Here is a 13,525-nt window from a genome sequence, read left to right as displayed (position 1 = left end):
GAACTCGCTTTTCACCGTTTTCTTTCTAGCGGCTTTAGCGAAAATACGAGAAGTATTATCCACCAGTTTTAGACTTACACTACTGGCCATTAAAACTGCTACATCATGACGATGACGTTCTACAGAGGCGAAATTTAACCAACAGGAAGAAGATGCTGTGATATGCAAATGGTTAGCTTTTCAGAGCATTAACATAAGGTTGGCGCCGGTGGCGACACCTACAACGTGCTGACATGAGGAAAGTTTCCAACCGATTTCTCATACACAAACAGCAGTTGACCGGGGTATCCTGGTGAAACGTTGTTGTGATGCCTCGTGTAAGGAGGAGAAATGCGTACTATTACGTTTCCGACTTTGATAAAGGTCGGATTGTAGCCTATCGCGATTGCGGCTTATCGTATCGCGGCATTGCTGCTCGCGTTGGTCGAGATCCAATGACTGTTAGCAGAATATGGAATCGGTGTGTTCAGGAGGGTAATACGGAACGCCGTGCTGGATCCCAACGGCCTCGTATTACTAGCAGTCGAGATGACAGGCATCTCATCCGCATGTCTGTAACGGATCGTGCAGCCACGTCTCGATCCCTGAGTCAACACATGGGGACGTTTGCAAGACAACAACCAACTGCACGAAAAGTGGACTATCAGCTCGGAGGCCATGGCTGCGGTTACCCTTGACGCTGCATCACAGACAGTTGTGCCTGCGATGGTGTACTCAACGACGAACCTGGGGGTACGAATGGCAAAACGTCATTTTTTCGGATGAATCCAGGTTCTGTTTACAGCATCATGATGGTCGCATCCGTGTTTGGCGACATTGTGGTGAACGCACATTGGGGGAGTGTATTCGTCATCGCCATACTGGCGTATCACCCGGCGTGATGGTATGGGGAGCCATTGGTTACACGTCTCGGTCACCTCTTGCTCGCATTGACGGCACTTTGAACAGTGGACGTTACATTTCAGATGTGTTTCGACCCATGGGTTCACCGTTAATTCGATCCCTGCGAAACACTACATTTCAGCAGGATAATGCACGACCGCAGGTCGTGTACGGGCCTTTCTGGATACCGAAAATGTTCGACTGCTGCCCTGGGCAGCACATTCTGCACATCTCTCACCAATTGAAAACGTCTGGTCGATAGTGGCCGAGCAACTGGCTCGTCACAATAGGCCAGTCACTACTCTTGGTGAACTGTGGTATCGTGTTGAAGCTGCATGGGGAGCTGTACCTGTACACGCCATCCAAGCTCTGTTTGACTCAATGCCCAGGCGTATCAAGGCCGTTATTACGGTCAGAGATGGTTGTTCTGGGTACTGATTTCTCAGGATCTATGCACCCAAATTGCGTGAAAATGTAATCGTATATCAGTTCTAGTATAATATATTTTTCCAATAAATACCCGTTTATCATCTGCATTTCTTCTTGGTGTAGCAATTTTAATGGCCAGTAGTGTAATTATGTCTTGGAATTGCACGAGTGGCGTGTCACAAAAGCCTCCAAGCGCCGACGCCACACGGCATCACACCGCCTCCGGGCTGGTTGCCAGCCCAGCCCCTGTTGACTACACCACGTTCCGACTCCGTCATTTGTAGCGCGGCGTGCGGAGGTCCTTGACGTACGCCGGTCCAATACAGAGGGCATTTAAGTCAACAGGAGAGTTCGCTCATACAACGAACCTTTTGCTGCATCCGCCAATGTCACGGGCTGTCAATCAGGAAGAAGTGTACATCCGCCTTGCGGGTATTTAGGAGCGCGTCTGCGACGATCACGGCAATTACGACGCAGCCAGCTAAGAGAGGAAGTCTGCTCCGGATGCCGCACCGTCGATCGCACGCGACCGTCGCCACCGACGGACCTTGGAACCGGCTCGCGGGTCTGTTAGTATTCCATCAGACACACATGGCAAGACTGTAGAAACTGTGAACCGGTGCAGATTTAAGTTTTAGCCTGTTCCAATGCGCTTCACTCAAGGAGAGCGAGGACTTAATATTTGACAATCAAATACTAAAGAACTATGTGAACGCTTCCTTTTGTTGTTCCAAATAAATGGGTTTAGTTCCGAGCTTACATCCCTTTTTGGAAAGAGATACAAAGTGGTTTCTTTTTCAGGTCAACGAAAACTTTTTGTGTGGAATTCATTGTATTCTTAAATATAGAGAATGAACTACATGCTCGCGTGATTCTTGTAGTAGTGTTCAAATTCAGAATACGTCAGTACGTACAGTCTAGCCTCAACTTGATAAATATTATATCAAAGTCCATTTACCTTCAATTTAAAAGTTATTATTGGATTCAACCCTGCCACGAAAACGATTTCTTTTCAGAAATTCAGTTCTTATTTGTGTGGTTTAAAGAACCTGTAATCCTCGAATCGAAGTGTAAAAAAGAAGTTCGAAGTAAGCAGATTTATATTGAATTTACTCTGTTGTACGAGGGCTATTCTTATTTCAAGGCGTGATCAGTCGCGACATTAAAACCGCAGTGAAATTGGGTGAAGCTTTGTGCAGATGTGTTGTGCAATGTCTCTATTACGCCCGTAGATCGCGTCGCGTTGACCTTTTAGTTCTGAGCCCACAGAGAGCACGTAATGGTGGTTAGAGCAATGGGGTCTCCCGCCCAGTGTGAAGTACGTGCTGTCATTCGATTTCTTCATGCTAAAGGTACCGCCTGACATCCATGCAGTCCGCATAACGTAACTGTCATGAGTGGAAGCAAAGTGCGGCAATAGTGCGAGAACTTCGAAGCAGGACGTACAGACGTTCATGACGCAGGCGGTCAGGGAAGGAAGCAAGCGTCAGCCAATGATCTTGTTCAGCAGTGGAATAGGCGATTCGGGAAAATCGTCTAGGAACGGCAATCCAGAGAAAGCGAAGAGGAACATTGTCATCAGGCGTTTTCCTTCTTCATGATAATGCCTGTCCGCACACTGCAGCTGCAACAAAGTTGCTCCTCCAGCGTTTTCGATGGGCAATGTTAGATCACACTGCATGCAGCCCGGACATGGCTTCCACTGACTTTCATCTCTTTCGTGACGTGGAACACTAGTTATGAGGACAGTATTTTGACACAGGCAATGAGCTGTAGACCAGGTAGATATCTGGCAAAAAACACAGACGGCTGCCTTCTATGACGAGGATATTGGGAAGTTGTTACCACGCTATGACAAAAGTCGGAGGGGCGACTTCGTAGAGAAATAGCTGGAAGGTGAAGCTAAATGTTGAAAATAAAACATTTTTTATTTTCGCTGTAGTTTCCATTTAGATACCGCTAGGACCTTGAAAAAAAATAGTCCTCATATTATAGCACACATGCACATGCAACCTCCGGGGAATTTTTACAATACACTGTTCATCAAGTAGCGTTATGTCCAGTGTAATGCTTAACTCTGGCATACAGTCAACTGGAAATTTATGTTGCCTTCATCTAGTGCCTACACAAATGTCAATGTCCACCAAAAGGAACAGGAAGAGTAAAAACTACTGACGATACCTAGTACAAATGAGTGAAACCCGTTAGATTGAAAACAAAGTAATCATTCAGTTGCAAACGACAGATAATATTTATTTCTATACGTACACTGCTCAACAGAAGATTGGAATACTATAGCAAAATCTGGTCTACGACCCTAGAGGTCTCATTGACATAGGCAATTGAAGCATTGTCCAGTTAGAGCCCATACACTGGACGGTGTTCACTACTGGAGTGGTATGTGGCCATTTCCCAGACAAGTAAACGAGCCGCTGTTGCAGCGGCACACCGCGGCAGTCCAGTATCAACAACAGCTTCATCCATTTTGTGTTCAGCAATGCAGTAACTGCCATGTTGACGCAGGCAACAGTTTGATAGAGTCAGGATAATGGCTTTACTTCAGCAGGTCATACAAAGAAAGATATTGCCGATCGGTTACATGTCACACAAAGTGATGTGTCTAAGATGTGGGGAAAGTACAGACAGAAGGCAAATGTGAGAGACAGACCTTGCAGCGATCGTCCTCGCATGTCAACACCAATGCACGATCGTTTCCTCCAACTGTCGGCTCTCAGGAGTCCAATATCAACTTCTAGAAATATTGGAAATGACTCTCGGGCAACAGGGATTCGTATCTTGTACCAAGCAGTGAACAGCAGACTGCATCAGGGTGGTCATCATTTCGGAAGACCAATGAAAACGCATTGAACCAATGGAACCGACGCAATCGAAGGCCCTGGGCTCTTGCACATCAACGCTGGACCATTGCAGAATGGAGCAATGACATGTTTGCTGACGAGACCAGGATCAGTTTGTGACCGGTCACTAGACGTGTTAGAGTTTGGAGAAGTGCTAGACGACACCAGGAACGCCGATACGTTCCGGGAGTCCACCCATTTGCACGTAGAAGTGTAATGTTCCAGGCAGCAATAGTGATGGGACGGCGGACCTCTCTAATTGGCATATACGGCAGTACCGATGCCTCCAAGAGGTCTTACAAACAATTGTAGGGCTCTACAGACGTGTGACAACTTCATCCTAGTCGATGACAATGCAAGACCTCACCATACTCTAGCAGTGTCACGGTATCTCCAAAGATACAACTTCAACTGAATGCATTGGCCAGCGCAGTCCCCATACATGAATGAAACTGAGCACGAGTGGGACCTGTTGAAGGCGGCCGTTACACGGCTTCCGAGTCTACCTGACAATCTTCAGGACATTCACTGAAGCTGTCATTGAGGAGTGAGACCTCATACCCCAAGATAAACTTGATGATCTGATTCAGAGCATGCCTCGCAGAGTGGAAGAACTCATCTGTGTGTGGGCAGAACATAGTCACTAGTAAAGACTGATAATCATCATCACTGGATAAAGATTTTTCACTGTTTTTATATTCAAGGTGTATACTTACGAGAGAGCCTGCTTTGTTTTGTAATGAGTTTATGTAACTAACCAAAACTCTTTTTGTTTTCAGAAGAGGTTATCTTTATTTTGTTAATGAGGTATTGTACATACCTGAATGGGTGTACTATAAGAAGTCATTGTAGTAAACTCTATGACATTCCAAACTTTTATTGAGGTGTGTATGATAAACACAAGGAGGTATCAACTGAAGAAAAATAGCTGCAAATATTAACAATATGTTTGCAAATAGGCTTAGAATTAAAGTTTTCATTTGCATTCAAAACACACGAAACGTTCGTTTAACCCGTCCCGTGGAATTTCCATGGCGTAGCACAAAGTCCAACCCGCATACTAACTCGGAAACGATTATCGGCAAACCCGGAATGATTCTCTGTACTTTTACAATAATAAAATTAGTCGTAATACAGATTGTCGGCCTTGACTTGATGCGGGACATAGGGCTGAACTTTTCATTCGTCCCAAGTCAACAATTAAAAACCCTTTAGCTATATAACAGTTTTCTGAAAGAGGTGGGGGATCGGAACACTGGACTGGAAAAAGCCCACCGCATCCATCTGGCTCCTGGTAGCTTCCGCCGATTATCTCCAGAACAGAAAACTTGGAATAGAATTTATCGTCAGTAGAGGAAAATTTACAGAGAAACATCGCACTTAAAATACCATGGAAAGAAAAGTTGTCTAATCTTTGTATTGATGAGCCACTTAATCGCAGATTTGCATTTGTAAAGAAGTCGTAGGACAATCATAAAATACATATATTTAGTGTTACTATTCAACCCTAGATTACTGATATGGTAACCTACTACGTTGACAATTTTTTAAAGATAATGTAAGTTATCAGAAATCATTATTGTATCGTCAGCAAAGCGAATGTTGTTGATGATAACTCAATTAACCTTCAAACCTTTTTCTGTGTCTCCAAATGCTTTCTGGAAGGTACTCTCTGAGTACAAATTGAATAACACAGGTGACAGAATACATCCTTGGCAGACTCCTCTACAAATATTAACCAAGTCTGCGATGTCATTGCCAAACTTAATCAGTGCTGCCGGATTCCAACAGAAATTCTGAAAACAGTAGATGTCTTTCATAAAATGCTTTTCCACAATAAGCAAAACGAAGGCATATCTTTTTATCTTTATCATGGCACTCTTGCGCTAGAACTTGTAGCAAGTTCATTGTTTCTCTTGTGCCTAAGTTTTTCCTAAACCCAAACTGTGTCTTACTCTCCTAGAAAAAAGGAAAAAGTGCGAAACAGAATTCCACGTCCTCACCCTCGCACAAGGACGCGCTTCCTATAACTGCAGTCTCTACCTGTTTGAAAAGTAACTTTGTGGAACATCACTAACTGCCGACCTCAGAAGGTTGTATGCTTCTAACCCCATCCCCAACCTGATGGCCACAGGACGTCTCCGTCTAACCCCAAAACGGTCGTCGGCCTACTGCTGGATTTCGCTAGCTCCAAATAGCTCTGCGAATTTATTTCACATTTTGCCCTTTCAGCCAAGCGGACACGGAAGAAGAAAGTAGGCATTTTCATTTGCCATTTCCCGCTGCTGCTAACAACTCTTCCCCCTAATGGGAATTTCCTTCCAGTTCTTTCATAAGTTTCTTTCCAACGAGTGCTGGGTTGCTGGAAAACAATTTAATCCAGCTTAGTCGTCACTTACCACATAGAATTTAGAAGGTCCAACGAAGGCACCTTTCCCCTGAAACCAGTAACTGATCCTGACATTCACAGTAGCGAACTGGACGCCAGCACAGTCGCTGTCAAGAAGTGATATGTTATGAATGGTCGATGTGGCTTCCACTGCAGCAAGGCGAACATCCAGGCGACTGAAAAACTCGTCCCATAGTTTTGCTAGCACGTTGAAGCGTTTTTCTCAGTCTCTCGTATTTAATGGCTGATATGTTTTGAATAAAATTTTTCTCACTAAGTCACGGCATGAAGAGGATATTGATCCTAAGGATTTTCGTATAACCATAACACCGCGACGACAAAGAGACACCACCAAAGACGATGAACCAGATTCAAATTTTTAGGGAAAAGAAAATAGTAAAAGCTGATGAAATTTCTGAATAAGCAACATCGTACTATTTCTCTTCAACGTCTGCATTATGTCCTGAGGCTACAGACGTCAAGCCAATCAAGCGATTGATGATGGTATTGTTCAGGGGTAAAAGGCCAATAACCCAAACAAAACTATGTATCTAAAAGCCGAAAGAAATGATCACTAAGACGATCTCATGGTGGTCCTGTTTAGAAATGCTGAACAAATAACGAAAGAACACGAAATGTGTCCGATTGTTATCGCTATACAGTTCGCCCTCAATCTTTTATTTATGGTCTCTCAAAAATGCAGAAGTACGTAATACTTCCTTTATTACCATAAGAATGAAACAGGTCAAGTATTACGAAACAAATACAATAGACTTAAATACTACAGTATGTTCCGTTTAAGCCCCTGTGACGGCACAATGAAACGTACATGCTTACAGTACAAGTGCTGATCGAGAGAAGGAGCAAAAGTATAGCAAGAAGAAATTACGAACATTTCTTGCTGTGTTAAAGCAACAACCTACTCAGAGTCCTTTTCGCTTCTAGAAGCTTGGTCTGGTATCAAAAGTCTTTGGTCATAGAATATCGCTTTAACTGAATAATATGAAGCGTGTCATATATAAATCGGAAAAGAGATTTTAAATAGTATTTCATTAATTATAAAGCGTGATCAGTCCTTAACGCAGTCGCATGACGGGGATTTGTTGCCCCGCGGGTAGCCAGCCGGTGGCAGCGCTGTCGGGGAGTATAACTTTCCCCTCTGCTGCGAAGCCTTTGTTCGCGCTGGTTGCAGGTGTTTGTTAGGTCGTACAAACCATAATCCTTAAATTTAATTTATTCAGGTTTGACTGGTAAACTTGAAGATGGCACTACCGTGTATGTACAGCATTCTATTACTGGTTTATCTTACGTATTTTAATGTGATTGCTTTTGGTGTCAGTTAATTGTTATATATGCTACTTGCTTAAATTTAAAGAAAGTGTGTTCTGTGTTCTATGGGTCTACTCTCACCCCTTATTTTACAGTTTTCGCCTAGTGTTAACGAGTTCAGTGAGGAAGAGTTATTTTATTTAAAGATGGGTACGTGTCGTTGAAGGCGAGGACTGTTGCTTCAAATTGGTGTTAATTTACTGAACTCTTTCATACATCTGCTTTTGCTAAACCTGAGTTAGGCTCGTTTCTATTTTAATGTCAAGAAGACTGTTATTTTCTTCTTCTACTGCTTCGTAAGGTGTCTGTAGATACTGACTTCTGTGACACTTCACTTTGGAGTCATTGTACTAGTTTGTGTATTCTATGAGGTAAAGATTAACAGCCTCTTACTTAGTCACTACCACCTGAGGCTGTTTTCTCATACAGATGTTCCAGGTAAATGCCGAGTATCACATTGGAACTGTTTGGATTAATACCACTGTTTGCTATTTTGTCTGTTTAAATAAAATAATTTTTGCGGTGTGACTAGTTCCACCATTAATCACACCTCAGCTTTATAAGAAAATCAAAATTATGTCACTGTTTATTTTGAAGGACTAATTTCAACATTTGCTGTTATTTTCGTATTCTTATAGTTTTGAGTGGTGAGTTATTTAGGACTTATTTCATCATTAAATGTTTCTAGGCTTCTTCAAAATTAAATGTGGTGGATTACCTGAAAAAAAAAAATTCATTCACTCTGCAATGTTATGTGCTCAGTTAAGAAGGTATCTTTTTTCAATGGGCTCCTGGCCATTGTCGTAATGACTTGTCCAATTATTCATGCATTCTAGAAATAGTTTGAAATTGCCTATGTATTGGACAGTTGTAAGAAATTCGAACTGATTCAAACAGTTGTGTCTGTCTTGTAACGCCTATAGTCTCAAAGTTTTGATTGATGAAATTGTATTGTCATTTTGATAAAAGCTTCAAAACAATTTTCATGTTGATGCCTCTTTTGAGTTTTTGGAAATAAAGTTTGCTAAACTTAATCAAGATTTTAAGATTTTAGTGGCCCAACTCCTTACCACAAACTCCATCTGCTCCGTACCGCTTCGTGGGTGAACGCCCTTACTGAATAATGTATACAGATACATAAACATATCACATTTTAACTGAAACGAAAATTCGTAACAGGTTCTAGCCATGTCAGTGGAATTTAACTTCGTGCCTTGCTCGTAAAAGGAATGGAAGGGTACGCAATTCCCACATTGGGTGGCCAACTGAGTGATTTCTCCAGGGAAGGCAGGAAAATTATTCTCCTGCCAAGAAGGAGAAATAACAACAGCGGCCTACGAAATTCTCACTGCGACGTCGGTAATCTGACACGGGAGGCGGCCCGACCGAATTTCTGACATATTTACGGTTCCCACTTCAAATGGAACGTAAACTTCTTTCATTTTTAATGGCTTATACACGATAAATTTCAATATACAGTTTCTAATAAGTGACTTACCAGGTGACAAACGACATCCCTGAAGGTGGTGTGATGCCAGAATTTCGCTTCAGGAGGCTCGTGCTTTCTCGTTAGATGGGATGAACCTGAAGACAAAAGATAGCACCGAATCTCGTGAATGACTGTTTATTAATCGAGACAAAGCTGTTCTCGAAGCAACGCGTTGTTATGTTTACTGCTTTTGTCCTTCTCCTTTAGAGCAATTCAAAAACTTAGTTTTAGATCCTCTTTTTTGTAATTGTGTTTATAGAAGAGACATGTTGCACTGGTGGGCGCTGTAAGTACTCCGTAACTTATAAGCGTATGCTATCGCGACGTTTGTTACAGGCAATAAAATTCCACTGGGTATGTGACCGCATTGTCATATGTAAAATTCTCCGACGTCTCGGCCACTGTGGACTCAGAAACGTTGGAGGATTCTACACAATGTTAATGCGATCACATACTCAAAAGATCTGACTAATCTGCGAAAGTTTAGTGTTATTTGCAGTCATTTGTTTTATTGCCGGCCAGTGTGGCCGAGCAGTTCTAGGCGCCTCAGTTTGGAACCGCGAGACCGCTACGGTCGTAGGTTCGAATCCTGCCTCGGGCATGGATGTGTGTGATGTCCTTAGGTTAGTTAGGTTTAAGTAGTTCTAAGTTCTAGGGGACTGATGACCTAAGATGTTAAGTCCATAGTGCTCAGAGCCATTTGAACCATTTTTTTGTTTTGTTACTTGACTGAATTATCGTTTTCTTTTCAAGATAGTATTTACCTATTAACAGATATACCGAGAAAATGAATACGACCTTGAATTTCACTGGCAGATTACAACTGTTTGCTGGACCCGGACTTGGACATGGAAACTTCCCTTTGAATGGGATTGCTTTTGTCAACTGAGCTATCCAGACGCAACTCACGACGACTCCTCACTGCATTACTTTCACTCGTACTTCACCCATACCCACCAAACTTCTCACAAGCTCCCGTGTATCTTGGTGTTTACAACCTTTTTCCTTGTCATTAGATGGGGAGTGCAAACGAAGGCTAAGAAACTAACATCTTAAAACCTTATCTGAAGAGAAAAAGAAGTAGCTGCTCCACACACGAATTTTGAGAGCGAGTGACCTACCAGAAGTAGAGAGATGGAAAACGCAATCTGCTACTGTCTCAAAACACTAAGTGCCAGAGAATTTCATCGCTGTCGATATTGCTGCAAGTTCATCCTTCTTCTCCAAATGTTTCCTGCAACTAGAAAGTGCATTTGTCGTCGCAACAAGTAAATTGCAACTTTACCATTGGAAACAGAAATTGTACTGTGACACGAAAGTATTGGTATTTTTTCACTATGGAGCAATAGTAGAGGTTGCTCGTGCATCTTGACGAGCATTCAGGGAGGTGATCCAAACCCAAATGAGTTGCGTGTCTGATTAACTACGTTTATACGATGCATCGATCAGTTTCGCTAAATGTTAATATGTAACAAGAATTTTACAGTAAGAAAATAAGAATAACTCACTGAAGATAGCACAAAAATGCTGAAACATGTCTGGGTAAAACAAAACTGAAAAGGTGTCTTGCATAAGGCGGACTTCCTCGTCCTATTTTTATGGCAAGCACAGACATAAGAAGAACTGCAACACCATATAATGATCAATTAATTTAGTTAACCGTTTTTTGGCTAAAACACCAAGTCCATCATCAGACTTTAACTGACTGTTGCCATCGAAGGAGTCAAAATAATGGTGAAAAAAAAATTAAAAAAAGGAATACAAAACGCGGAGAGTGTGGTGCAAACACAAAGTAAATTACATCTTTGACAGTGTACTGGTAACATAATTGAAAATGTTAAACCTCAGCAACGAATAAATGTAAAGTGAGCAAACCAGATAACATTATGACTGTATATCGGAATGACAGTGTATGTATGTATGTATTTATGTGTGTGTGCGTGCGTGTGTGTGTGTATGTGTGTGTGTGTGTGTGTGTGTGTGTGTGTGTGTGTGCGTAGCTAGAGAGAGAGAGGGGGGGGGGGGGGGGGGGAGAGACAGAGAGCACGAACGAACACGAGGAGGAGGAGAACCTGAGAACCGATAACACTCAACAGAGGGAAACTTCAACACGTAGTAAAGCACTGAAATAGATTGTACAGCAAATTAAATAAAAGTAACAACTTCAGTAAATTAAAATAAATACAAGGCAAGAGTATTCAAAACAGCTCTAAAATATATTATGATGCGGAAATCAATTAGAAGATACCACTGGCAATTTTAACAAAAAGCACACAGTACTGTATATCACTAAGTATGAAAAATTACACTTATCGCAGGGAAGACTTTAATATGAGGGGTAGTCAAATGAAAACTAAGCAGATGAAAAAATGAAAGTAAACTATTTATCGTTTCAAAAATTATTGGCATAACTCTTAATACATTTATCGCTCTGTGAAATCAGACGGTCAGTGCCTCAGTGGAAGAATGTTTGCAGTTGGCTGCGATTGCGTGATTACACACAACCGCGCACCCCTTCGTCTGATGGAAATTGACGGGCTATCCCATGTGATGCCAAAGTTGTTTCGAGTATGCTGCAGATGTTTCGCTAGGAAGTCCTTACACATCCTCCATAAAATCCGCATCTCTTTCCATGCGATTTCCATATTTTCGAGTTCCTCAAGAAAGCCATTCATGGCCGACGAACACGTGCTCGCCTGTACAAAATCATAGTCCCGTAGGCGGCAGCAACAGCAAACATTTTGCCGTGAAGGCTCAAAAAAATGTTCAAATGTGTGTGAAATCTTATAGGACTTACCTGCTAAGGTCATCAGTCCCTAAGCTTACACACTTCTTAACCTAAATTATCCTAACGACAAACAGACACACCCATGCCCGAGGGAGGACTCGAATCTCCGCCGGGACCAGCCGGCCGTGAAAACATTGACCGTCTTGTGTCACAGTGGGATAAATATTTAAACAATTATGGTGATTATTCTCAGAGTTCGCTTATTTCCCCACCCCTCCCCCACCTCTCTCTGTCTCGCTTTCATTTGAATGCTTCTTATATAAAAAAGAACGGAATATACAACCATGTCGCATACGTTATCCATCACATTAAAATAAACAAACATACGAGAAGTAGAGGAGTAGATTGGAACAGGCAACGTGCTAAGAATTGGAGAAATTTTGTTCTTCATTTTAGGACAGAGGAAGTATTACGCTGTATTTTTGCAGGTTGGTTTTATTAGAATCACTGGGAGCGAAACCCTATAGTAACCTCTGTTTAATTGCGGGCAAGACTGGGCTAAAACTACCGTTGTTTACTGCTCCCTGCGTTAATCAATTACAGTTGCATTTGGTCACTTTGTATTTTAAGATAACTGTTTGACGGATGTGCATCGTTTCCAAAGCTGTTCACCAGTACTGTATGCTCAGTTATAGTTTGATGTCAGTCTCCGGCCGATGTAGCCGAGAGGTTCTAGGCGCTTCATTCGGGAACCGCGTGACCGCTACGGTCGCAGGTTCGAATCCTGCCTCGGGCATGGATGTGTGTGATGTCCGTAGGTTAGTTAGGTTTAAGTGGTTCTAAGTTCTAGGGGACTGATGACCTCAGATATTATTAAGTCCCGTAGTGCTCAGAGCCATTTGAACCATTTTGATGACAGTCTTTTAAGTCTAAAATCGGTTGAACAAATAAATTAATACTGTAGAACATCCACAATTTTATGCTTTTCATTTAAAACTAGTACACTCAGGTTCAGAAAAATATAGGAAACCTTGAATGACTCCAGATAGGACATCCATATTCACAGAACATGTACATTAAGATGTTCTGCGGAAATAATTAGCATTTCACTCACCTCGATTTAGCATGTGTCCTGTTCCCTAGTAGGCACAGGGTCCGCTATGAGCCCAGATAACTTTATCTATGCGTGATCTATCGACCTGTATAAGGGGCGAATGGCGTCCTGTAGTATAGCCATCCATGCTGCATGCTCCCTGTTCCAAAGTTCATCTGTGGCGGTCGGCATTGGGTTGCAGCACTACACCCGTCGTTTCACCATATCCCACATATTTTCGGTTGACGACGAGTCTGGTGATCTGGCGGGCCAGGGCCAAAGGCCGACCTCCTGTGATACCAAGAAGGCACGTGTTCGAGCAGTAACA

Source organism: Schistocerca americana, chromosome 3 (genome assembly GCF_021461395.2).
Source record: "Schistocerca americana isolate TAMUIC-IGC-003095 chromosome 3, iqSchAmer2.1, whole genome shotgun sequence".
Lineage (NCBI taxonomy): Eukaryota > Metazoa > Arthropoda > Insecta > Orthoptera > Acrididae > Schistocerca > Schistocerca americana.
This window is presented reverse-complemented; position numbering follows the sequence as displayed.